We start from the raw sequence: 27,191 nt of genomic DNA, 5'->3' as shown, positions 1-27,191 counted from the left end.
CTGAGGCTCTGGTCAGCTGCCCTGATGGGTCACTGTTTCTGCACAGTAACTTGTGCCTTGGCCCCCCTGCGGGGGAGCCCTGGGACCCAATAGCTGTTCCCAAACCCCATCCCCTTGTCTGCTTCCCACTGTGGAAACTGGAGGAAACAAGCAAACAAGCAAATGTTCGCTTTCCTGGCCTACTTGGTAACCAGAAGTGCTCTTGTGTCTTAGTTCTCCCTAATGAGAGATAAAAGGAAGTGGGTGGGAGTTGCTGCTGAGAAAGCTTTTGCTTCCCGACAAAAGGTAGAGGTGGGAGAGACGACTACCCTGGTGTCACCCCCTCCTCTCCCTCTTGCCTTGAATGCCTGGAGCTGAGGCAGTCGTATGGCAAACGGTGAGAGGCCAAGCAGGTGGCCCTTTTGGATGGTGGAGTGGGCAAACCGGCTGAGACAGCATCGTTGTGCAGACTCCCCATTATTTTTGTCACATTATGAAAATAAATGCTATCTCTTTAAGCTCTTGTTAGCATGACTTTCTGTTCTCAGTGTCTGGAAGCATTGCTAATGGGTACAGTTATCCTAGAAGCTCAGAAAGTCCCGTATGTTGCAGGTGAAGTTTCGTGCCACAGATTCTGGTTGCTGGAGAAAAATGTGTTATTCACTTTTTTCTCTACGTATTCTCAGGGCTATGTGTGCCTAAAAACAACAGCAGCGACAACACATTCGACAACACGCAAAAAGCAAATATGTGCTGCGGAAGGAGTGTGTGTGTTTTGTTTGAGAGTTGGTGACAGGGCAGCTGGTGGGCAGAAGCTGGGGGAGCTGGCTCCCCACCCTGTGGCAAGAGTGGCCCCGTTCGGGCTCCAGAGACAGGCTGTAGGGCAGAGCAGAGGGAAGGGCTCTGGCACCAACCCCCTCTTCCTCGCGCCCCAGCCAAACCCCAGCCCCTCTGGGAATGGCGACCTTCCCACGCAACCCTACCCATAGAACAACACTTCTGGGACCAGAAGCTCGAGGCAGTCCCTCACATCAGCCTCTCTTGGTCTGACCCTCGGCTGCTTTTGCTGGGACATGTGACTCTGGTTGGTGTCTGATTCTGTTGCAGGATTTTTTACCTCAATAGCCAGGATTCGTTCTCTCTCTCTCTCTCTCTCTCTCTCGTGGCTTTTCGGGAAGGTTGAACTCTTGTGCACCGCATGAGCAAAGCCAAGGAGGAGCAGAAGGGTAAGCATAGCCTGTCTATGCAGACTGTTTTATTTTTTTTTTAAAATTTTTTTTTTTCAACGTTTATTTATTTTTGGGACAGAGAGAGATAGAGCATGAACGGGGGAGGGGCAGAGAGAGAGGGAGACACAGAATCGGAAACAGGCTCCAGGCCCTGAGCCATCAGCCCAGAGCCTGACGCGGGGCTCGAACTCACGGACCGCGAGATCGTGACCTGGCTGAAGTCGGACGCTTAACCGACTGCGCCACCCAGGCGCCCCTATGCAGACTGTTTTAAATACCGTATCTTTGCCAATTCCAGTGAGACACCTGAGGGAAGAGAGCCGCCCCTGGTGCTTCCCCTCCCTTCACCCAGGCGCTGATCCATTTAGCCTTCCCTCTTGCTTCCTTTCTCCTGGGAAGGTGGGTCTGGATTAAAAGCATGGAAATTAATGGGTCTGACTGGTGTACCTGGGAATCTAACCTAGGATGCTGGCCTTGTTTCCTCCCCATGCCCCAGCCACACAAAGAAAAGAGTGGTAAAGGAGGGACAGCAAGGATCCACTGAATTTCAGAACACTCAGGTACCAGCTTCCAGGGCCCTTCGAGGCCTTCCCAAACTGAAACCCGAGATTTGTCTTGACATGAGTTAGAACTGTTTTTACATGTAATTTGGTATTGGAAAAAGGAAATAGTACAGAGAGAGGAAAAAAACACCGGACAAAGAAAGGAGATTAAAGGGTTTCTTCTAGGTTGACAGGAGACACAGGCTAAAAGCTAATTCCCAAACCTAAGGGAATATTTTATCTAGAAGGATTACTATAAGGAAGGGAGTCTCGGGACTTGAACACTCCTTTTATTATGGTTAATAATAGTAATGAAGAGGAAGGAGGAGGGAAACGAGGTGGAGGAGAGGGAGGAGAAGAGTAAGAGGAACAGGAAGGAGAATAAAAAGGTAAGAGAAAGCAACAGTAGCAGTGGAAGTGATGTATCTCGTGTGGGAAAATTATACGTTCAATATAATTCGTAAATATGGTAATACGCTACAAATACATACTCTCGATCGGTGTGCAATTAGAAATGTAATTTGCTAGATGATTTGGTATCTATGTTTAATTAGAAAATATTTAGTTATCATGTATATAATTACATGTATAAAATTAATGATAGCTTTCCTATATCACGGAACTGGTAAAAATGCCATTATACAGAGATATCCTTTCAGTGTACTATTACGACGTACCAGGGGGCGCCTGGGTGGCCCAGTCGGTTAAGCGTCCGACTTCGGCTCAGGTCATGAGCTCATGGTCCGTGAGTTCAAGCCCTGCGTCGGGCTCTGTGCTGACAGCTCAGAGCCTGGAGCCTGCTTCGGATTCTGTGTTGCCCTCTCTCTCTGCCCCTCCTCGCCCCCACTCTCTCTCTCTTCCTCTCTCTCTATCTCAAAAATAAATAAATAAATAAGTAAATTTTTAAAAAAGTTATTGAAAAAAGGTTTGCCATGCAAATTCCTCCCTATAGCACAACACTCCAAGCTCAAGTACTACAGTCTGCCTGTGTTCTGGTTCCTTCCTGCTCTGCAGCTCCTTGGGGAGTCATCCTAAGATGTGACTTAACATGTGTCACTTCCTTGGTCCACCTGGTCCAGGAGTTTGTATTTAAGAATTTTAGCTAAGAGGGGGCGCCTGGGTGGCTCAGTCAGTTCAGCATCTGACTCTTGGTTTTGGCCCAGGTCATGATCTCACGGCCTCATGGGTTTGAACCCCACATCAGGCTCTGTGCCAGCAGCACGGAGCCTGCTTGGGATTGTTTCTCTCTTTGCTCCTCCCCCACTCATGCTGTCTCTTATAATAAGAATAATATAATATATATAATATAATATAATATATAATAATATATATAGTATAAATATAATATATAATAATATATACAATATAATAATATAATAAACTTAAAAAAAAGCATTTATATAAAAAAAAATCTGGCTGCCCTATGAACAAATGACTGTGGATGGTGATGATGGTAAAGAACATGCTTCATGCTGCACTTTATACGGCTGCTTTTTTCACTCTTCTTTCCTTTTGCAATGTTGCAGCCAGATTTTTTTACGTTTGTTTATGAAAACAACAAAACCATTCATTAGTGGTTCTTTCACACAAAAACACAGAATTGCAATTTTCATTTCAACTCCAGCAGTCTGTTAGGATGAGATAATCATCTCCTGAAAAGCTGTATGCAAAATATTGTTTTTCTCCTTTTGGCTCGGCTCACAGAGACAAGGGCAGAGTCTGGTTGGCACAGGGATGACACGGAAAACAGACTCGACATTCTTCCGGCAGCCTCTGCTAACCCTCTGGGTCTGAATGTAAGAGCAGGTTAAAATCAGCAGGTGACACCACGAGACAGCAATCTGGTTACCTGATACTTTAAACATCATTATAATGAGTTGCATAAGGAAGGCGTGTTTTCAGATATGAATTCTCATTGCTATCAAAGAGAGTAAGAAGTTAAAACTTTTTTCTAGTTCCTAAGAACCAGTGAAGATGGGATCCACCACCTTCATGTGACTTGAGGGGTTAGATTATTCTTGTCTCCATTCTTTTGAAAACAGCAGACGTTGCCTGAATTTGATGTGAACACAGCTAACTTTCCTCTGCCTCCCAAATGACAACACAAATTCAGCTTGCAACTTTCCTAACATATTCAACCTTTCCTCTGGGAGAACCGGAAGACAGCATTTGCTTTCATTCTCTCAGGAGCTATACACAGGCCAGGTCCTCTGTTTTTTCTCACCCTGTCCTCATTCTCAAATACACTGTCCACCTGTGGGAACAGGCATTGGGCACAATTTGTGAGAAGTCTCCCTTTGGGCCGTCTTCTGTATACAGAGGCTTATCTTTGAGTTTCAAAGCTGTTGCAGCATAAGAACCTTTTTTTTTTTTAAACGTTTATTCACGTTTTGAGAGACAGACAGAGCACAAGCAGAAAGGGGGAGAGAGAGGGAGACACAGAATCTGACGCAGGCTGCAGGCTCCAAGCTGTCAGCACAGAGCCCGACACAGAGCTCGATCCCACAAACCATGAGATCGGGACCTGGGCCGGCCGGAGTCGGACGCTCAACCGACTGAGCCACCCAAGTGCCCCTGCTGCAGCATAAGAACCTTTAATGGAAGAAATGCATTGGGTTCTGACTCAGGGGAGACAAAACTGTTACAGGACAGGAGGAGTCAAAATTGTAACTCGTGGCCAGATTTCCCTTTCTGGAGTCTGTATATCTTTGGTACAAGTGATGCTGTTAATGCCCCGTATGCTTAGACATCTTTTGAAAAGCACAAAACTTCAGAGGTGACTGGTGTGTTCAACTATCCCTGTGCTGTAGAATAAAAGCCAACTCTTGGATGGAACCAAAGTAATATCTTGTTGGCTTGGATGATACATCTTACCCAAGTGCAGACGTACTGATATAAATTTTTAATCCTCTTATGACTTGGTTTGATTGAATTTTGATTCTGGCTTCTATTTTTGGTCACCTTCTTTTGGAAAGTGTCTTACATTCCCCACAAATATCGTGTAGAGCCCACCTCCTGAAGTGGCTCTCAGTCTATGCTCCTGCCAAAGCCCTGTTGCTCCCCATGCTGAATTTAGGTGTTCTTCTGGAAAACTCAGAGAATAGTGACTATTTTTTAACTTTAAGAAAATGATAATTTAATGGATAGAATTGTCTAACTTTTTAGGTTTTTTTAAATAATTTTCTTTAAATTTGAGAACTTGGTGGGGGTTCCAACTGGCTCGGTTGGTGGAGCATACAACTCTTGATCTTGGGGTTGTGGGTTTGAGCCCCACGCTGGGTGTGGAGATTGGTTAAAAATAAAATCTTAAAAAAAACAACAACTGAAGAACTTGGGTTGACCAGGGGCGCCTGGGTGGCTCAGTCAGTTAAGCGTCCGACTCTTGATTTCAGCTCAGGTCATGAGTTCGAGCCCTGCATTGGGCTCTGTGCTGATAGCTTGGAGCCTGCTTGGGATTCTCTTCCTCCTCTCTCTCTGCCCCTCCTCTGTGTGTGCATGTGCTCACACTCTTGTGCTCTCTCTGAAAATAAATAAACATTTTTAAAACACTTGGGTTGACCAAAACGAAAATGAATAAAAATTTATCAAATAAAAATAAGAAACTATACGCTCAGATAGGTTTCTGTTTGCCTTTGTTGTGTATATATTGTTATAATTTTATATTGCAGCTGTTAAGTAAAATTGTCTTTCCTTTTTGTTAAATTGCCTTGGTTTTGATAAGGGGATTAAATGTAACACTAGGTACCAAGGCCTACACAGTGCGGTTCCCAAAAAATGTGTGTTGTGGGGCACCTGAGGGGCTCAGTTGGTTGAGCATCCGACTTCGGCTCAGGTGACGATCTTGCAGTTCATGAGTTTGAGCCCTGCATCATGCCAGTACTATAGGGCTGGGTAAAAGGTTGCGGTTAATTAGGCAAACAATGGAAACCACAGAAAAGTTTTGAAGGGAAGAAGTGATATATTTGGTGCTGCTCTTTGGGAAAGTCAGTTGGGTGGGGTTGTTCGTTCTCCACAGGAAGTGGATAGGATCCCACAATCATCCCGGGAGGAAGTAATGATTAACAGTGATTCTATGTTCCTTTGAGTCCTTATTCCACAACCATACAAAGGTCAATATGCGGTAATATTAATTCTCGGCAATGATCTGTAGATGTCACCCCCAAAGAGAGAGTAGCTAAAAGACATATCTGTCAAAATCTCCGAGAGCCCAGATCCTTAGAGGGGGCCTGTATCTAAAGGCTGGCTAAGTTGTGCAAACACAGAACCGAGGAGGGTCATTTACTTCAGGGCACCACGAGTTGGTGTGCTCACGGGGGACATTTCCTGGTCTATCTATGGCTGCAAAGTGTCCTAAGAAGAGGATCTCTTTTCTAAATCAAAAGTCTCCCTGTATACAAACAGTGGGGCCCTGGGTACACATCCCTCAGAGGAAAACAAGGTTGAATTGCTCAGTATTGTTTTCAGTGCCTTAGATGAGAGTCCATGTTTGAGCCCATGTTAGACGAGAGCTAACTAGTTCCTTCCTTTCTAGTCTGCCAACATCTCATGTTTCCACTAACCCCTCACTAAAACTGGTGTCTCCACATTGGCCGGCCGTATCACTCCATTCTCAGTGCGTGTCCACAAGTCCCCTGGCTACCACTTTGAAACCGAGAATCTTCCTCAGACAGTCTGATAAAATCTTAATTCAGGCCATGGCTCTTTCAGCCTCCCATTCTTTTTGTCTTCTTGGCCAAACTTGGCCAGGTTGTGTGTTTCTAATTAGGGAAATGCCAGGCATCCTGGGGAAGCAAAATAAATGGATTTTGGGCTTTATACTGCCCTCCACTGCCGACGTACACAAGGATGGGACCACAAAAAACCCGTGTACTATTATCAGCTCTGACCAAAGGAAAACAAGTCAAGAGGTATGTCAGTGTAGGAAATCCCATCCTAAAAAAAGAAGTGGGTGTCTTCATTTTGCTTCCCTAGCTCTGACTCTGCTCTGCTAACGGTTGGCTTAGTTGTGTTGTTGGTCTCACTTGGGTGAACTTTTTTAAGTTAGGCTCCTAAAGGATCGTGTGGCGGTCCGATCTCAGAGACACGCTGGGAAGGCAGCACTCTGCGTGCTACAATTCAAAGGGCAAAGTCCTCTCTTCTCAAAAAATATGTACACTTAGATAGTAATATTGCTTTCTCCCTGGAGGTATTATTTTGACATGCAGACATTCCTGCTTGAGCCTATTAAAGTATTTCCGCCTGGGGCAGTGAGGAAAGCCCACTGGGTGTGCAGAGGAGAGGGAGCAGAAGAATGGGGAGAAGTCCTAACAGAAGGTGAATGACACAGGACCTCTCACCCTGCCCGGTTTTGGACAAGCCTGACGCTTACCTGCTGGACTCTCCTGGTGGATCAGCAGACTGGCAAAATGCCTGTAACTAAAAGAATAATTTCTAAATAAGCCCGTTTCACTGGGTGTAGAACCAGCTTAAAGGTTCTTAGTAGTTTTTAAGGTGGTTTTCCAAAATGAGCCTTGCTCATTCATCCACAGTTTATTTGTAAAACCCAAACTATGAACAGGACCAGCTACATAATTTAGGGGACCCAATGCAAAATGGAAATGCAGGGTCTCTTGTTCAAAAATGAAGAAATTCAAGTGGTTGGTGACAGCAGGGCGCTAACCAAGCACGAGACCCTTCGGAGGGAAGGGTGGCCTGTGGGTCTGCACAGATGCCCTTGAGATGGCCAGATTACCGGTAAGCTTTGTCCACCAACTCTCCTTCCTCCAGGGTTTTCTCAGCTACCACCAGCCAGTGGTTCTCAGCTGTGTGAGGTCCCTTGGGGACCAGCATCAGCAACACCTGGGAACGTGCTAGAAATGCCCAATCTTGGACCCCAATCTGTGTTTGAGCAGACCCTGCAGCTGATTCTGTCTCTCGCACAAGTTTGAAAACCACCGCCACGTTTTGGGTGGCAGTGGCCGAAATGGCCAATTTTGGAACGGAACCTGTCTCAGGGGTCGTGTAGCCTAACTATCTCACAGTTTGAGGGCAGTAAGGGCAGGGTGAAGCAGAGTGAGGCCCAGAGTTCACGTGTTCCTCCGTGGAATAATTTACAGAGCACCGAGGGGTCTATTTCACTAATTACTCATAGTCACCTTCCCAGTAAAGACAGCTCATATCCCAATTTTAACGATGAGGAAATCAAAATGCCAAAAGTGTTCAATGAGTCGACAAGTGGAGCCGGGATTAAAACCCAGAGCTCTTAAATCCCCCATCCGTGGCCTTTTACTTGGCCTTCAGGTAATGTGATCCAGCTGACAGGTGAGTTAAGCTGCTTTCCACCCTCTCATAGCATCAAAACCCAGCAAGAACCAGCACAGTGTATGATCGGCCCAGGAAATGTTCAGTTCAAAGTGGTTCAGTCTGGTATAACGACAAAGACTGATGTTTTTAAGAAGCTGGTATTCTTGAGACACAGCGTATGGACCATGGATCTCAGCACCGTCACAGAACTGAGGCTCGTAGGTTACTACCCTTGTCTAAGCAGGCAGCCTGAGGGTGGATTGTGGCCAAAGTCCTCCGCAATCGAAGGTTCTTTGGGAGACCTATAACACACTCTTCTGTATAGTCAGGCCTGCCCCTTGCATTCCTGTCATTAAGTCACTTTCAAAGCCTTGGCTCCAGCTTATCATTTTTTCCATTCTTAGGCCAAGGCTATTTGTAGTTTCCCCACCTGTCACCATGTGTGTTAGGCTGCAAAGGGCAAGGGCAGCTTCATTAATAGCATGGTACCAGCTGAAGCTCCCTTAGAGCGCCATGCTTTCTCTGAATGTTCCATCTGAGGGACCTTTCTGAATCTTCACAGCTTTTTAGCTGTGCACCTTCACTGCGGTCGGGTAATACATATTGAGCTAGACACATACTAAGTTAGTTTCTTTTAGGGCCTGACTTATTCCGCAGTTGTAAGTGTGGAATCTTACAAATTGCATAATATGCTCATGGTAAAGAAGTCACTGCACGGGTCCAAACACTACGGATGTTTTAAAAGGATTACTGTAGGAAAAATACCCATGGAAGGAAATCAGGAGAACCTGCGGAATAGAAAGAGGAAAATCTAATTCTCAGAGTGCCATTTATAATGTAAAATAGAGAACAGTCAACAGTGCAGTAATTAAAACAGGCATTTGCGGAGAGTAATACTAATTAATAATACCCAGATTGTGTCATAGACCTACATGTAAAATGCAAAAGTGTGAAATTGCTTCAAGATAACAAGAGAAAGTCTAGGTGACCTTGGGTTCGGTGATAAGTTTTTAGATATGACACCCAAAAAGTACAATCTGTGAAAAGAAAAAAAAAAAAAAAGATAAACAGGACTTCATTCAAATCAAAAGAATTTCTACCCTGTGAAAGATACTATATAAAGATAATGAAAAGACAAGCAACAGACTGGGAGAAAATATTTACAAAAGACACGTCTGACCAAAGACTGTTATCCAAAATATACAAAGAACTCTTAAAACTCAATGATAAGAAACAACCCAATTAAACATGAGCAAAATATCTGAACAGACACTTGAAGAAAGAAGATACGCATGTAGCAAATAAGCATGCGGAAAGATGTTTTACATCACCTGACGTTAGGGAATTGCAAATTAAAATAACAATGAGATACCACTGCGTATCCTTCAGCATATCCCTTAGCATGGCTAAAACCCAAAGCACTGACAACACCAAGTGCTAATGAGGATATGGAACAACACGAACTCTCCTTACAATTGGGGAATGTCTTACAAAACTAAACACGTTCTTACTATATGATCCCACAACAGTGTTTGGTATTTACTCAAATGATTTGAAAGCTTATGTATACACGAAAACTTGCGTGTGAATGTCTATAGCAGTTTTATTTGTATTTGCCAAAACTTGGAGGTAAACCAGATGTCCTTTGGTTGGTGAATGGAGAAACAAATGGCAGACATCCAGGCAACGGAAGGAATATTATTTGGTGATAAAAAGAAAGGAGCTCTCTAGGGAGCTTGGGTGGTTCAGTCAGTTAAGCGTCTGACTCTTGATTTCAGTTCAGGTCATGATTTTGCAGTTCATGGGATTGAGCCTGTGTTGAGCTCTGCTCTGAGCCTGCTTGGGATTTTCTCTCTCTCCCTCTCCCTTTGCCCCTCCCCCACTCATGTTCCCTCTCTCACAATAAATAAATAAACATTACAAAAAAAGAAATGCACTGGGGCTCCCGGGTGTCTCAGTCGGTTAAGCGTCCAACTTCAGCTCAGATCATGATCTCACGGTTCATGAGTTTGAGCCCTGCATCAGGCTCTGTGCTGACAGCTCAAAGCCTGGAGCCTGCTTCGGATTCTGTGTGTGTGTCTCTCTCTCTGCCCCTCCCTGGCTCATGCTCTGTCTCTCTCTCTCTCTCTCTCTAAGATAGATAAACGTTAAAAAAATAATAAAAAATGCACCATCAAGTTATGAAAAGACATAGAGAAACCTTTTTTTTTTGTTTAAGTAGGCTCGACGCCCAGTGTGGAGCCCAACATGGAAATTCAACTCACGACCCTTAGATCAAGACCTAAGTGGAGATCAAGAGTCAGACGCTTAAACTGAGCCACCCAGGTGCTGTGATGTGGAGAGAAATCTTAAAGGCATATTGCTTAGTGAAAGGAGCCAATCTGAAAAGTCTGCATACCGTATGACTCTGACTATACGACATTCTGGAAAAGACAAAACTATTGGGACAATAAAAAGATCAGTGTTCGACAGGGAATTGTGGAGAGAGAGGGATGAATTGGTGGAGCACAGGGCATTTTTAGGACAGTGAAACTATTCGGTATGACACTGTAATGATGACTACATATCATTATACACCTGTCAAAACTCATAGGATATACACCACCAAGTGTGAACCCTAATGTAAATTATGGATTTTAGTCAATAATAATGTCTTAACGTTGGTGCACCAATTATAGCAAATGAACCACACCAATGCAAGATGTTAATAAAAGGGGTGATTGGGAGAAGATATTTGCAAATGACATATCTGATAAAGGGTTAGTACCCAAAATATATAAAGAATGATGCAACTCAATACCCAGAACACAAATAATCCAATTACAAAATCCAATTACAAAATTACAGAGGACATGGATGGACATTTCTCCAAAGAAGACATCCAGATGGCCAACAGACACATGAAAAGATGCTCAACATCACCGATCGTCAGGGAAATACAAATCAAAACCACAATGAGATATCACCTCACATCTGTCAGAATGGCTAAAATCAACAACACAAGAAACAAGTATTGGCAAGGATGTGGAGAAAAAGGAGCCCTCATGCCCTGTCGGTAGGAAGGCAAACTGGTGCAGCCACTGTGGAAAATGGTCTGGAGTTTCCTCAAAAACTTAAAAATAGAACTACCCTATGATCCAGTAATTGCATTACTGGATATTTACCCCCCAAATACAAAGACACTAATTCAAAGGGATACACGCACTCCTATGTTCATTGCAGAATTATTTATAAAAGCCAACTTATGGAATCAGCCCAAGTGTCCACTGATTGAATGGATAAAGAAGATATGATGTAGATATACGATGGAATATCACTCAGTCATAAAAAAGAATGAAATCCATGCAGCAACATGGATGGAGCTAGAGCGTATAATTCTAAGTGAAATAAGTCAGAGAAAGACAAGTACCATATGATTTCACTTATATGTGGATTTTAAGAAACAAAACATGGGAGCAAAGGGGAAAAAAAAGAGAAAAAGAGACAAGTTCTCTCAACTACAGAGAACAGACTGATGGTTACCGGAGGGGTTAGGGTGGGGCGGTGGGGGAAACAGGGATGGGGATTAAAGAGTACACTTCCCGTGCTGAAAAAATAAAATAAAGTGATCAAAACAAATAACCAGGGTAACTGTTAGGGGCTTAGGTGAGGGAGTTGATGGGAACTCTCTGTGCTTTCATCTCAATTTTTCTGTAAACCTAGAACTGCTCAAAAAAAAGTCTATTAATTAAAGAGTGCGTAGGGGTGCCTGGGTGGCTCTGTCGGTTAAGCGTCCAACTCTCCCTTTTGGCTCAGGATCTCAGATCTCACAGTTCATGAGTTTGACCTCAGGGTCGGGCTCTGTGCTGACAGTGTGGAGCCTGCTCGGTCGGGATTCTCTCTCTCCCTCTCTCTCTCTGCCCCTCCCCTGTTCACTCTCTCTGTCTCTCTCAAAATAAATAAACTTAAAAAAATTTTAAAGTATGTAAGCTTACAGTAGAATAAAGGATTAACTAAGCTTGAAACTCCTACCTACACATTTCTTGTTATGTGGAAATATATTTTCCTTATTCTTTAAGCAACTTCTAGTCGAATTTTCTATTATTTGCAACTGAAAGTGTCCTGACATAAAATAGCTCTTTGTTTTTCGGTGGTAGTGTTTCTCAGAATCACACCATTGCCTCACTCTGTATCACTTTAACACATGCATTTTCAGTGAAGAGGTGGAAAGAAGTGTACTCTTTTTATGTAGAAAACAGAGACACACATATTATAAGCAGATACACAGATTATCTCTGGTATTTCAATGTCATTGGGGGACAAAAAAGGCTAAAAAAGATTCCGGGTGAGGGGTTAGTAATGAAAATATGGTTGAGAATCACTGCTTTCGCATAAAAGATCTGAAATTTAGGCAACAGAGTGAGGTACTGAAAAGAACATTTAATTTGTATCAGAAGACCAGCTACATGATCTTAGTTTCAAAGTCACCTAAAACCTGGTTACCAGAGGGGTGGTGGGTGGGTGAAATTGGTGAAGGCAATTAAAACTACACGTGGTTCAGGTTAGGCATCCGACTCTTGGTTTCGGCTCATGTCAGGATCTCTTGGTTGGTGGGATTGAGCCCAGCATCAGGCTCTGAGCTGGTGTCCAGGAGCCTGGGCAGGATTCTCTCTCTCCCTCTCTCCACCCCTCCCCTGCTCATGCTCTCTCTCTAGTCTTTTTTTTTTTTTTTTTTTAATTTTTTAGCGTTTATTTGTTTTTGGGACAGAGACAGACACAGCATGAACAGGGGAGGGTGAGAGAGAGGGAGACACCGAATCCGAAACAGGCTCCAGGCTCTGAGCTGTCAGCATAGAGCCTGACGCGGGGCTTGAACCCACAGACCGCGAGATCATGACCTGAGCCGAGGTCGGCCGCTTAACCGACTGAGCCACCCAGGTGCCCCTCTCTAGTCTTAAAAATAAAAGACTACACTTATCGTGATGAGCGCTAATGTGTAGAATTGTGGAATCACGATAGTGTATGCCTGGATCTAGAATAACACTGTGCATTAATTATACTGAAATTGAAAAATTAAAACAACTTACATAAATAAATAAAGTCACCTAAACCCTTTGGCCACAAAAATTTGGGGATTGTATTGTTGATTGTTGATCTCTAAAGGTGTATTCAAGTCCTACTAGTCTGAGATTTTATTTTATTAAAAAAAATTTTTTTTACATTTATTTACTTTTGAGAGAGACAGAGCACAAGTGGCGGAGGGGCAGAGAGAGAAGGAGACACAGAATCCGAAGCAGGCTCCAGGCTTCTAGCTGTCAGCACAGAGCCCCACGCGGGGCCCAAACTCACAAACTGTGAGATCACGACCTGAGCCGTAGTCAGATGCCCAACCGACTGAGCCACCCAGGTGCCCCTGAAATTTTTTTTTTTTATCTTACAAACATCAACTTTTCTAGCATCTAAATACAGTGCTTTTGAAAGTGATCACAGGGGCAACAACACCACTTACCTTTATAGTGAAAGAAACAATATAAAAATTAAACAATGTTGCCCACAATGGAAGTGCTAGCTGCCATCAGCTTTCTGCGCATAGGGGCTCTTCAAGACCATGCACTGGAAAACTCGATTCATCTCGCTGATGACGATAAAGTTTTGAGAGCCTAATGCAACTGGTCCCAAGTGTGCTAGATGCATGACAGGGCATTTGGGGTACTCTTGGTTGGCTGTTGCCAGGGAATGAGACAACTTGTCTCTCTCTCTCCATCTCCAACCCCCCTTTCCCACCGGAAATACACACATAGAGACGTAGTCATGCACACAGCAGTTTTCGTCAACTAATACACACCTGGACATTGTAATTGTAACGGAGGTGGACAGAAGAGGCTGTGGTTGGGGAGGGAGCATGGAAAAAAATAAAAGGAAAGGATGAATTGGCTGTTTAAAAACCGGAGCAGGTGAAGGGGTCTTGAGCAAAAGTGTGAAGTCTTGAAGTTGAAAGATCTCGCTAAGAAAGGTCTCCAAATGCAAGCAGAGCTAAGTGGTGTTCCAGATGTGAAAGCTGGCGAGAAAGCCCATCTCCTGTCTTCTGCACAGACTCGGATAGTACCCAGACATCCCAGGTCCTGGATGTGTTGGGGCTCCTAAGTTGGTGCCCTACTGTCGGGCAATCACTGGAGGTGGATCCAGGGTCCTTCCATAAGACAAGAGGCAGAGGAAGGGAGAGGTCTGGCACTGCAGGGAAGTGAAGAGAACAAATTGCTTTGTGACTACCTGAGGATCACCCCCTCCCCAAAGTTTTCTAAAAGTAAGTGTGGGAGTCTTCCAGTGGGCCCAAGATGCTGTTGTTATGCACATGGTGCTGTTGAACTAGTCAGTGTCTGGGTTAAGAATGACATCCTGTTTGGGGCACCTGGGAGGCTCAGTCAATAAAGCATCCACCTCTTAATTTGGGCTCAGGTCATGATCTCTTGTTTCAGCTCACGTCACGATCTCACGGTGTCTTGAGTTCGAGCCCTGATTCCAGCTTGGCACACTGACTATCTGGAACCTGCTTGGGATTCTCCTTCTGTCTCTGCCCCTGCCCAGCTCACGCTCTCTCTGTCTCTCTCAAAATAAATAAACTTAAAAAAGAGAGAGAGAGAGAGAGCATGAGCAGGAGAAGAGCAAAAAGAGAGGGAGAGAGAGAATCTCAAGCAGACCTGTGATCGCAGTGGGGCTGGATCCCATGACCCCGGGTCATAACCCAAGCGGAAATCAAGAGTTGGGTGCTTAACCAACTAAGACACCCAAGTGCCCCTTTTTAAGTTTTAATGCAATGAAAATATATCCTGCAGAAATGCTAACTGCTCATTATCTTGTATTACCACAGTCTCCTTTGTAAATAAAATTAATAAAGCAGAGGTCTGGGGAAGAAAATTAGATTAATATTTCTGGGACCTTCTCATCTGTAACAATGATCTCCAATTTCCTCTAAGCTCTAACCATACCAAGCTTCCATAATTCTACGACTTAATTCGACAGGGCTATTTGCAAAACAGGAAGGTTGGATGGCTCATGAAGCAAAAATGAAATGGAAATTTTCATTTCCTATTTTATCACTTTGAGTCAGGCTCAGCTGTAGTTGTAAGTGTCTCAACGATCTGGAAGCAGAGTCTTCCAGAAATGAGGTCCCATTATGAAGGGGCGAGTTTGTCTCCCGTTCCATTCGTAGTACTTTCGCCCTACCTGGGCAGAACTTCTGAGCCCTCTCACACCTCCCCACCCATCCCCCCTGGGCTGATGCCCTTGCCCCCTACACTGGTGACTCCAAGAGTCATCGTCCAAACACCACGCCCACGAGCCAACGTGCATCTGTGCACTTCAACTCCCTGGTTCCTCCTCCTTAGTGGAGACCCCTCCCAACCCACCCCTTGCCTGTGTGCTCTGATTCCACCCCAGCAACCCCTGCCAAAGACCCTTCCCTGTTTCCCATTCCCTCCTGGAATCATCACTCTTGCTCCTGGATTCTTTCCCTCAACATTCAGACTTGCCTTCATATGTTCTATTTTTCTGCTTCCTTCCCTTTTTTCTCATCTCTTTATGGATAAAGTATTTTTTCCCTCAATCCAATTTTTCCCCTTTACTACTTGAAAGTTATTTCAGGTATTGTATTTCTACTTTTTATGGTAACTACAGGCGAATTACCACATGATATATAAGGTAACAGCTTCTAAAGTTATACGACATCCCTATCTTCCCACTGGACCGCACAAGGAACATGTCACCTGTTCCTGACGTACACGTTATTGTTGCCACGTCTTTACCTTCCAACTTGACTTTTTTTTTTAATCGTGGTAAAATATACATGACATAAAATGTACCATTTTAACCATTTTTAAATGTACGGTTCAGAGGCATTAAGTCCATTCACATCACTGTAAAGCTGTCACCACCACCCATCTCCAGGACCTTTCCATCTTGCAAAATTAAACTGTATACCCCTTAAACACTAACTCCTCATTGCTTCCTCCCCCCAGACCCTGGCAACCACCATTCTATTTTCCGTCTCTGTGAATTTGAACCCGCTAGGTACTTCATATAAATGGAATTACACAGTATTTGTTCTTTTTTTTTTAATTTTTTTTTAATGTTTATTTATTTTTGAGAGAGACAGAGACAGAATGTGAGTGGGTTGGGACAGAGAGAGAGGGAGACACAGAATCTGAAACAGGCTCCAGGCTCTGAGCTGTCAGCCCAGAGCCGGACACGGGGCTCGAACTCACGAGCTGCGAGATCATGACCTGAGCTGAAGTCGGACGCTCAACCGACTGAGCCACCCAGGCGCCCCTGTTCTTTTTTTTTTTTTTTAATGTTTATTCATTTTCGAGAGACGGAGAGACACAGAGGGTGAGTGGGGGAGGGGCAGCGAGTGAGGGAGACACAGAATCCAAAGCAGGCTCAGCTGTGCTGAGCCATCAGCACAGAGCCTGACGCAGGGTTCAAATTTGTGAACCACAAGATCATGACCTGAGCTGAAGTCAGACGATTAACCGGCTGAGCCACCCAGGCGCCCCCTACGGTCTTTGTTCTTTGTGTCTGGTTTATTATACTTAGCATAATGTCCTCAAGGTAACCTATGTCATAGTATGTGTCACAAGTTCTTTCCATCTTAAGGATGAATAATATCCCTTCCTTTTTAAAGGATTAATAATATTATAACTAATTAATTATATAATCGATTAATAATACAATGAATATGTGTCACATTTTGCCTCTTCCTTCATCCATGAATGGACACCTTGGGTTGCTTCCGTCTTTTGGCTATTGTGAATCACGTTGCTGTAACATAGGTATAATGAATCCCTTTGAGTCCCTGCTTTCAATTATTTGGGGTAGATGCTAAATCATATGGCAATTCCATGTTGCTGGCTGATACGGTCGTTCTATAGTTAACTCTTTGAAGAACCGCCATACTGTTTGCCACAGCAGCTGAGCCCTTTTATATTTCCATCAGCAGGACGCAAGGGTTCCAGTTTCTCCAACGTTCACCAACACTTGTTATTTTCTGTGTGTGTTTTGTTCCGTTTTTGGTTTGGGGTTTTTTTCGTTCATTTCTTTTTGCTTTGTGTTTGGTTTTTGTTTTTGTTTTGTATAGGAACCATCCTAATGGGTACAGGGTGGCAGATTTGGTTTTCTTTTAATCAACATGACGTTTCCACATTCAAAGTTTGTAAAATGTTAATGATAGGAATATGTGGTCAATACCAACGTCCCCATTTGAGTCTGAAACTTTTCCAGATACGTGGCTGTGTGTTCGTGTGGGCAGTTCAAGTACTCTGGCACTGATGTCTCTTGTGACATTGTGGCTTTGTAAGATCAGGTGGCTTTGGGGTTATAAAGGGAAAATGAAATAGCGTTCCAGTTGCTTTTGTGCTTTTTTTAGGGCAGAGGTTGGCAAACGTTTTCTGGGAAGGTCTGGATAGTAAACGCTGTTTGGTTTTGTCGGCTACGTATATGGTGTCTGTTGCAACTACTTAACTTACTGTACTTACAATAATATATTTGTTAGTAGACTTTGTACAAACAGTGTTCCATTGTCCGCACATTTTATTTTGACTTTTTAACCATCAAGACATTACTATTTTTGTTTGGCAGTTTGTTTTTTGTTTTTTTAAATTTTTTTTTTTAACGTTTACTTATTTTTGAGACAGAGAGAGACAGAGCATGAACGGGGGAGGGGCAGAGAGAGAGGAAGACACAGAATCGGAAACAGGCTCCAGGCTCTGAGCCATCAGCCCAGAGCCCGACGCGGGGCTCGAACTCACGAACCGTGAGATCATGACCTGAGCCGAAGTCGGACGCTTAACCGACTGAGCCACCCAGGCGCCCCGGTAGTTTGTTTTTAAGATTACCTATGTATTCGCCGCTTTTGGGGGTGTGTTTTCTTGCTTCTCGGACCTTCTGGCTGAATTTCCTTTCTTTTCCATTTTTTAGAATATCCTTCAGAAAGGGTCTATTGATGACAGAATCTCTTAGATTTTTGCTTTCCCTTAAATGTCTTCAATTGACTTTAGTTGTTCAAAACCAGTTTCGTTGAATATGATTCATGTTGATGATGATGTTCTTATAACACTTTAAAGTGTCACGGGTTCAATGCTTTACTGCACTTTTCTACTGTCTTCTGGCTTCTGTTGTTGCTGTTGAGAAGTAGATGTGAACCTAACTGTTGCTTCTTTGTGGTAATCTGTCTGGGTTTTCTAACTGCCTTCTCTTAAGATCTTTCTTTCTTTTTGGTGATCTAGAGTTTAACCATGTGTCTACATTATTTCTTTTCTTTATTGTACCCTCTTGCTTGAGAGTCAATGAATTTCCAGAATCTGAAGAACAGAATCTTTCATCAGTCAGGGCAATCTTAAGTCATTATTTCTTTGAATATTGCCTTCTTCCCATTCTCTGCTTTGGCCTCCTACAAGTCCCAAGGGTAATACTTAGATTGCCTCGGGGCACCTGGGTGGTTCAGTGGGTTAAGCATCTGATTTCAGCTCAGGTCATGATCCCACAGCCTTTGAGTTCGAACCCTGTGTCGTGTCAGGCTCTGTGTTGACAGCTCAGAGCCTGGAGCCTGTTTCCGATTCTGTGTCTCCCTCGCTCTTTGCCCCTCCCCCTGCTCACACGCTGTCTCTGTCTCTGTGTCTCTCAAAAATCAATAAACATTAAAAAAAAATACTTAGACTGCCTGATGTTATCCTCCATATTGTTAAACTTTCTTTCATATTTTCGAGCTCTTTCTCTCTGTGTTGCATTCTGGATCTTTTTCCTTTTTTCTTTCCCCCACATCAGTCTCTGGTTGTTTACTTTCATTTCAAAATATCCGTATTAGTTTTCTCTTTCTGCTATAGCAAAATACCACAAATTTAGTGGCTTCAAACAAGTACAAATGTATGATTTCACTCATCAGTAGGTCAGAAAGCCACTGACTATGGCTGTTTTCCCCTTGCCCGTCTCCCACAAGACTGAAATCTGTGTTGTCAGGAGTGTGTTCCTTTCTGGAGACTCCAGAGGAGAATCTGTTTCCAGCTTATTCACATTATTGGTAGAACCGAGCTCCATGTGGCTGTCGGACTGAGATTCCCACTTCCTTTCTGGCTGGTAATCAGGGATTGTTCTCACCTTCTAGAAACTTCCTCAGTCTTTGGCTCGTAGCTCCCCTGTTCTGTCTTCAAAGCTAAGAGGGTCGAGTGTCTCTGACACTAATGCCTCCCATGTCTGTCTCCTGCTGCATCTGTCTCTGACCGCAGCTGGGGAAAGTCCTGTGCTGTTCAAGGCTCAGTATGACACTGGGCCCACCCAGATAATCCTGAATAATCTCATCTCAAGATCCATACCCTTAATTCCACCTGCAAAGTCCCTTTTGCCATGTAACATAACATATTCATAGGTTCTAAGGATTAAGAAATAGACATCTGGGGGAGGGTATTATTTGGCTTATCACACTATATTCCTAGCTGTGTCTAACCTGCTATTTAACTCTTTTGGGTTTTAATTTCTAATTATTATATGGCTTTTTAAAAAAGTTTTACTTTGCTTAATTATTTAAAAAGTTTTAAAAATATTTATTCATTTTTGAGAGACAGAAAGAAACAGAGTGTGAGTGGGGGAGGGGCAGAGAGAGAAGGAGACACAGAATCTGAAGCAGGCTCCAGGCTCTGAGCTGTCAGCACAGAGCCCGACGCGGGACTGGAGCCTGTGAATTGTGAGATCATGACCTGAGCCGAGGTCAGACGCTCAATCGACTGAGCCACCCAGGCGTCCCTATTTAATTATTTTAGAATAGTCTTGTTTTTATAGTCCCTTGCATCTTCCTTATGTTTTTAATTCTCTTTTATTTCTTTCAACATATTAAGCACATTTTGTCCTATATCCTGACTTTGACAATTCCAGTACCTTAAATGTTAGTGAGTCTGATTTTGATACCTTTTAAAGTATTTTTGTGAGTCCTTTCTTCTGTCTTACTTCCTTATGTGTTTTGTGAATTTTGAACAGGAGCTTACATTCTTGTGGGTTTAATTGGTGGGGATTTTTTGACACCATTTTTTAAGGTGTGTGATCTTCCAGACAGCATTTGGGTTTACCGCTACCAGGAACACTAGCCATTGATGGCCATTTTTTGGTTTCGTTTCATTTAAAAACTTTATTGAAGCACAATTAACATATCATAATGTACACAACTTTCAAATGTATCACTTGAGGGGGCTCCTGGGTGGCTCAGTCAGTTAAGTGTCCAACTCTTGGTTTCGGCTCAGGTCACGGGCTCATAGTTCATGAGTTTGAGCCCCACATCGGGCTCTGTGCTGACGTTGCAGAGCCTGCTTGGGATTCTCTCTCTTTCCCTCTCTTTCTGCCCCTCCTGTACTCTCTCTCTATCTTTTTCAAAATAAATAGATAAACTTAAAGAAAAACTCATAAAATGTATAATTTGATAAAATTGCATATGCATATACCTGTAAACCCATCACCACAATTAACAAAATCAGGGGCGTCTGGGTGGCTCAACCGGTTAAGCGTTTGACTTCGGCTCCCATCATGATCTCACAGTTTGTGAATTGGAGCCCCGTGTTGGGCTCTGTGCTGACAGCTGGGAGCCTGGAGCCTGTATCTCCCTCTCTCTCTGCCCCTTCCCTGCTCATGCTCTATCTCTCTCTGTCTCTCAAAAATGAATAAATGTTAAAGAAAGAAAGAGAAGAAAAGAAAAGAAAATGAACATACCTATCACCCCCCAAAGTTTTCGGGTGCTGCTTTGTAATGACTCATTTCCACCCTTTTCCATCCCCCAGGCAAACACAGATCTGCTTTCTATAACCACAGTTTGCATTTCCTAGAATTTGCTATAGATGGAATCATGCAGTGTGTACTCTTTAGTGCCTGGCTTCTTCCTCTTGGCATAATTATTTTGAGATTTAGCCATATTATTTTGTGTGGATCATGTGTTCATCCCTTTATTTACTGAAAAATATCTTTTTTGTTGTATTAGTTTCCTGGGACTTCTGTAACAAACTGCCACTAAATGGCTCTGAACAACAGAAGTGTATTCCCTTGTGGTTCTGGGGACCAAACGTCTGAAGTCTGGCAAGACAACGCCTGCAGGGCTCTGGGGGAGAAATTGTCCCCTGCCTTTGCGAGCTCCTGGTGGCTGTCTACATTCCTTTCCTTGTGACTGCCTCCCTACCATTGCTGCCTCTGGGTCACATGACCTCTGCCCCTCGGCTGCTTCCTTTCTCCTCTGCAGGTGGCTCTTATTAGGTCACTTCTGATGGTATTTAAGGCTCATCTGAATAAACCAAGATTGTCTCTTAGCTTCAAACATCCTTAACTTAACCCTACATACAAAGACCCTTTTTCCAAATCAGGTAAACGTCATTCCAGGCATCAGGAATGTCTCTGGGGGGCAATTTTTTCAGCCTATCACAGCCTACATGGATCATGATGATTTTATCCATTCACCTGTTGATGGATGCTTGGTGTATTTTCAGTTTGGGCTATAACAAATATGGAAATTCGTGCATACATCTTTGTATGGACATATGCTTTCTTGTCTCTTGGGTGGGTATCTAAGAGTGGATTGATTGGAACATATGGTAGGCATACGTTTCACTTCTTAAGAAACTGTCAAACCATTTTTCATCAGCTGTGTATAAGTTCCAGTTTTTCCGCTTCCTGTCCAACACTTGGTATATGAAGTCTTTTTTAATTTCAGCCACTCAAGTAGGTACGTAATGTTATCTCATGGTGGTTTTAATGTGCATCTCTCTAATAACTGTTGATGTTCGTGCATCTTTTCTGTGATTATTTTCAACCCCTAGGCTTTCATTGATGAAGGGTCTTTCCAGTATTGTCCACTTTTTAATTGTATTGGCTCTTCTCTTATTATTGAGTTTTGGAACATTTTTATATATTCTAAATTTTTTAATGTTTGTTTTTGAGAGAGACAGAGAGAGAAGGAGAGCAGGGGAGGGGCAGAGAGAGAGGGAGACACAGAATCCGAAGCAGGCTCCAGGCTCCTGTCAGCACAGAGCCTGACGCGGGGCTCAAACTCACAAACCAAGAGATCATGACCTGAGCCAAAGTCGGACGCTTAACTGACTGAGCCACCCAGGCACCTGTTATATATTCTAGATATAGTTATTTCACTAAATACTATTTGCAAATATTTTCCCTCAGAGTGCTGCTTGTCTTTTTATTCCCTTCACAGTGTCTTTTCACAGGCAGAATTTCCTAATTTTGATGAAACCCGATTTATCTATTTTTTTCTCTTTTGTGGGTAATGTGTTTGGTATTATATCTGAGAAACCTTTGTCTAACCAAAGGGCAGATTATCTCCTAGGTTTTCTTCCAGAACCTCTACCCTTCTGTGTTTTACATTTAGGTCTATAATCCATTTTGAGTTAATTTCTGTGTAATGACATAAGGGATGGGTCAAAGTTTATTGTTTCATATTGTTTAGTTTTAAACTTTCCTTTGCTTATTTTTCATATGATTATTTGTTCCATCACCATGTTTTGAGAAGACTATGTTTTCTCCATTGCATACCTTTGCAACTTGGTCAAAAACTAGCTGCTCATCGGGGCACCTGAGGGGCTCAGTCGGTTGAGTGTCCGACTTCGGTTCAGGTCGTGATCTCACGGTTCGTGGGTTCGAGCCCTGCGTCGGGTTCTGTGCTGACAGCTCCGAGCCTGGAGCCTGCTTCGGATTCTATGTCTCCCTCTCTCCCCGCCCTCCCCCACTTGCACTCTGTCTCTCTCTGTCTCTCAAAAAATGAATAAACGTTAAAAAAAATTAGTTGCTCATATATATAGGGGTCTATTTGGGGGGACTTTCTACCTTGTCCCATTGAACTACTTGTCTCTTATTATATCAATATTACATTGTTTTGTTGTTTGGTTGTATAAAAATTCTGGAAATTAGGTAGTGCTTGCTCTCTGACTTTGTTCTTCTTCAATTTTGTTTTGGCCACTGCAGATTCTTTACATTTTTACATAACTTTTGAAACCAGTTTTTCAATTTTTACAAAAAGCCTGCTATGATTTTTGACTGGGATTGCACTGAATCTATAAACCAGTCTGGGGAGAAAGTACATCTTAACAACATTGAGTTTTCTGACCTATGAGCACAGGTCAGTATATCACTCCTTTTATGTATGTGTTTTAAAATAAACTTTTATAATTTTCAGTGTATAGGCCTTCTATATCTTTTGTCATATGTATCCCTAAGTAGTGCATGCTTTTTGATGCTATTATTGCCATTATTTTTAAATTACGCTTTCTGATTGTATACAGATGGTATATAGAAATATAATAGATTTTCGTACATCAGTCTTACATCCTACAACTTTATGAAACGCATTGGTAGAATTTACCAGCTAAGCCATCTGGGTCTGGGGTTTTCTTTGTGGAAAAGTTTTCAACTACAATCTCGATTTCTTCAATCAGGCTATTTAGGACACTTATTTTTTGTTGAGTGAGATTTAGTGAATTATGTCTTTCAAGGAAGCCATCCATTTCACCTAGGTTGATGACGTTTAGGTGGGGGCATACAGTTGTTCATGATATTCCTTTATTATTGTGAGATAATATAAAATACATGTATTGGTCTCTCTCCCTCTAGCTCCTGGCACAGAGCTCCTGAATTCCTCGCAATTTCCTACATGATGAGAACATTAGAAGTATAGCTAGTTCTAATATTTGTCTTTGAACCCATCCCTGACACACGCCTTTTAAAAGCCCTGTAAATTCCTGGGGCGCCTGGGTGGCTCAGTCAGTTGAGCGTCTGACTTCAGCTTGGGTCCTGATCTTGTGGTTTGTGAGTTTCAGCCCCACATCAGGCTCTATCTCCCGCTCTCTGACCCTCCCCAGCTCATGCTGTCCCTCTCTCTCTCTCTCTCTCTCTCTGTCTCTCTCTCTCTCTCTCACACACACACACACACACACACACACACACACACTATCTCTCTCTCTGTCTCTCTCTCTCTCTCTCTCATGTACAGGTATGTGCATGCTCTCAAAAATAAATAAACATTAAAAAAACACAGGATTTTCAGGAGGATGTGATTTACCTGTGGGGGAAGCGAAGGGGAAAAAAATAATTACAAACAGAGAGGGAAGGAGGCAAACCATAAGAGACTCTTAAATACACAGAACAAACTGAGGGTTGATGGAGGGGGAGAGAGGAAAATGGGTGATGGGCATTGAGGAGGGCACTTGTTGGGATGAGCAACTGGGTGCTGTAAGGAAGCAAAGAAAGAGAAAGAAAGAAAGAAAGAAAGAAAGAAAGAAAGAAAGAAAGAAAAGGAAAGAGGCTCCTGGGTGGCTCAGTTGGTTGAGTGTTTGTCTTAGGCTCAGGTCATGATCTCGTGGTTCCTGAGTTTGAGCCCTGCATCAGACTCTGTGCTGACAGTTCAGAGCCTGGAGCCTGCTTCAGATTCTGTGTCTCCCTCGCTCTCTACCCCTTCCCCACTCTCTCTCTCTCTCTCTCTCTCTCTCTCTCTCAAAAATAAAATAAAACAGAAAAATTTTTTAAAAAGTTTAGAATTTCAGCCTCACCCTCCATCCTCCAGAGAGAGAGGGGGGATTAGAAATGGAGTTAATAATTAATCATGCTTATGTCAGGAGGCCTCCAAAAAATCCCAGTAGTTCAGGATTCAGAGAGCTTCTAGGTTAGCAAGCACATCCACGCCGGAGGGTGATGCACCCCAACTCCATGGAGGGTCCTGTGCTTGGGACCCTCCCAGACCTCCCCCATGTATCTCTTCATCTGGCTGTTCATCTGTATCCTCTATTATATCCTTTAATAAATTTTATAATATCCTAAGTGTTTTCCTGAGTTCTGTGAGTCACTCTAGCAAATGAATCAAACCCAGAGAGGGGGTCATTGCAACTTCCAATCAATAACTGGTTGGTCAGAAGCACAGGTGACAGCCCAGGTTTGCAACTAGCATCTGAAGTATGTCTATGGGATGGGGCAGTCTTGTGGTGCTGAGACCTTAACTGTGTGATCTGATACTGTCTCCAGATAGATAGTGTCAGAATTGAGCGCAGTCAGAGGACACCCAGCTGGTGTTGAAGACTTGCTTATTGTTGAGAAAGCCCCGCACACAACTGGTGACCAGAAGTGTCAAAAGTGAAGCGTTGTGTGTGAGAGGAACACACAGGAAAGAAAGACACAGTCTGGAAGACCTAGCTTTTTCCCCTGGGAAACTTTTTTTTTAATTTTCTGTTTCAATTTCTGTTTAATGCCTGTTTTTAATTTCTATTTAATATTTGCAGAATCTGGTATTTGAGACTTGGAAAATGGATGTGAAAATGTTGATACTCTGGTTACTTTATTGTTGTGAGCAATAAAGTCCTTTATCTCTGATCCAGTGGTCTCATGTCTTCTGCCAGCATCCGTGAAACTGAAGCAAGGCCAGATCATTGACTTGCAAATAGGGTAAAAATCTGCCATTTTTTACTTCCTGACATCCATCCTTTACTTTTAACCTTTTTGTGACTTTGCATTTAAGGTGAATTTCTTCCATCTTTAACAAAATGCAAGGGGAATCTATGGAATGAGAGACAATATTTTTAAATCATGTAACTGATAAGGGATTAATATCTTAAATATATAAAGAGCTCATACAACTCTACAGCCAAGAAAAAAAATTTTTTGATTAAAAAATGAGCAGAAGAGAGACATTTTCCCAAAGATATACAGATAGCCAATGGGTCCGTGGAAAGGTGCTCAACATCATCATCAGGGAAATGCAAATCAAAACCACAGCAAGATGTCACCTCACACCTGTCAGAATGGCTCGTATCAGAAAGACAAGAAATAGCAAGTTTTGGCAAGAATGTGGAGAAAAGGCAATGCTTGTGCACTCTTGGTGGGAATGTAAATTGGTGCAGCCACTATGGAAAAACAGTATGAGGCTTCTCAAAAAATTAGAAATAGAATTACCACATGAGCCAGTAATTCATTTGCTGATTGTATGGCCCTTTGGAACGTCAACTCTTCAAGGAAGACTCTTGCATTTGACTTTCTCTACCAGTGTCTCCTAGCCTTTGTCTTCTGTGCTTTGCGCCCCGCGTGTAAGTCCATGAGATCCCGCTCTTTTCTTTTGTTTTTAGCAAATGTCCTCAGGGTGAAATTTGGCTTTAGATGTTAGTATTACTTCTCATAGCTCCTACTTTGAATTAGTTTGGCCTTCTGGGCATGTTTTACTTTATTGCCAGTTCATCCCTGTGTGTGCAGAGATGTTTTTAGATATTTCATCCAGTCTACTTAATTGACTTATGTGATTGAATTTCTTTCAACACCCTGCCCTATTAGAAAAACTTCAACATTTCACAGAAGGGAGAGTGAGGTGGATGGAAGAGGACTTCCATCGTCTCATAAACTTCACTAGACAGGCAATTACCTCTCTCTATAAACAAAACCCATCCTGTCAACTTCTCAAAAGTACCTGTTCTATTACCAATGGAGTCAGGATGATCCCCTTTCTTAAAAGTGGCCTCTCTATGGTACTAAATGTTTATAAACATTTTTTTTTTTTGCATATAGTATGTCATTTGCTTTTTATAATACTCCAGTACTCCCGGTAAAACATGTGAGGCAGAGATTATTCATATCTTACAGCTAGGGAGGCAGAGGCTTGGAGAATAGTTTGTCCAGCATCACACAAGGAATAAGTGATAATGCCGAATTCTGAATTCTCAAGTGCTGGTAATGTGAGATGTGACTTCGATCCTTACAGGAAGTAATTTGTGCAAATATGTCTCCAACTTATTTACTTATTTTTAGTTAAAATGCATTACCTGGTTGATAGAGTTCAAAGGTTTATGATCAATACTATAGCACAGAATGTGCAAACACAGTGTTTCTCCAACTTTGTTGCACACACATGCCTGTTAATCCTGTTAAAATGCAGATTCTGATTTGTGAGTTCTAGTCTGCCTATGGTTCAGCCTGAGGCTCTGCTGTGTAAGAAGTCCCCAGGTGAGGTGTGGCTATGGGTCCAGGAAGAACCGACCATTCTTGGAGTAGCAGGGGTTCAGCAATGTTTGCAAAAGAGCAGAAGTTACAGCATGAGGGGCAGGAAAGAGTGGTTACAGTGTCCTGGGCTAGCAACCAGGTAACGTTGCCTCTGAGCTTAAAAGAAATGCTTGGCTGC

The 27,191-nt window shown here is 42.9% G+C and overlaps 1 pseudogene; it reads right to left on the bottom strand.

Annotated features, from left to right (window-relative positions):
- Window positions 1-27,191, bottom strand: part of LOC125147557 (glyceraldehyde-3-phosphate dehydrogenase-like) — a 72,592-nt pseudogene that overhangs the window by 30,500 nt on the left and 14,901 nt on the right.

Source organism: Prionailurus viverrinus, chromosome D2 (genome assembly GCF_022837055.1).
Source record: "Prionailurus viverrinus isolate Anna chromosome D2, UM_Priviv_1.0, whole genome shotgun sequence".
Classification (NCBI taxonomy): domain Eukaryota; kingdom Metazoa; phylum Chordata; class Mammalia; order Carnivora; family Felidae; genus Prionailurus; species Prionailurus viverrinus.
Note: the sequence above shows the minus strand (reverse complement) of the source record. Positions and strands in the feature narration are given on the sequence as shown.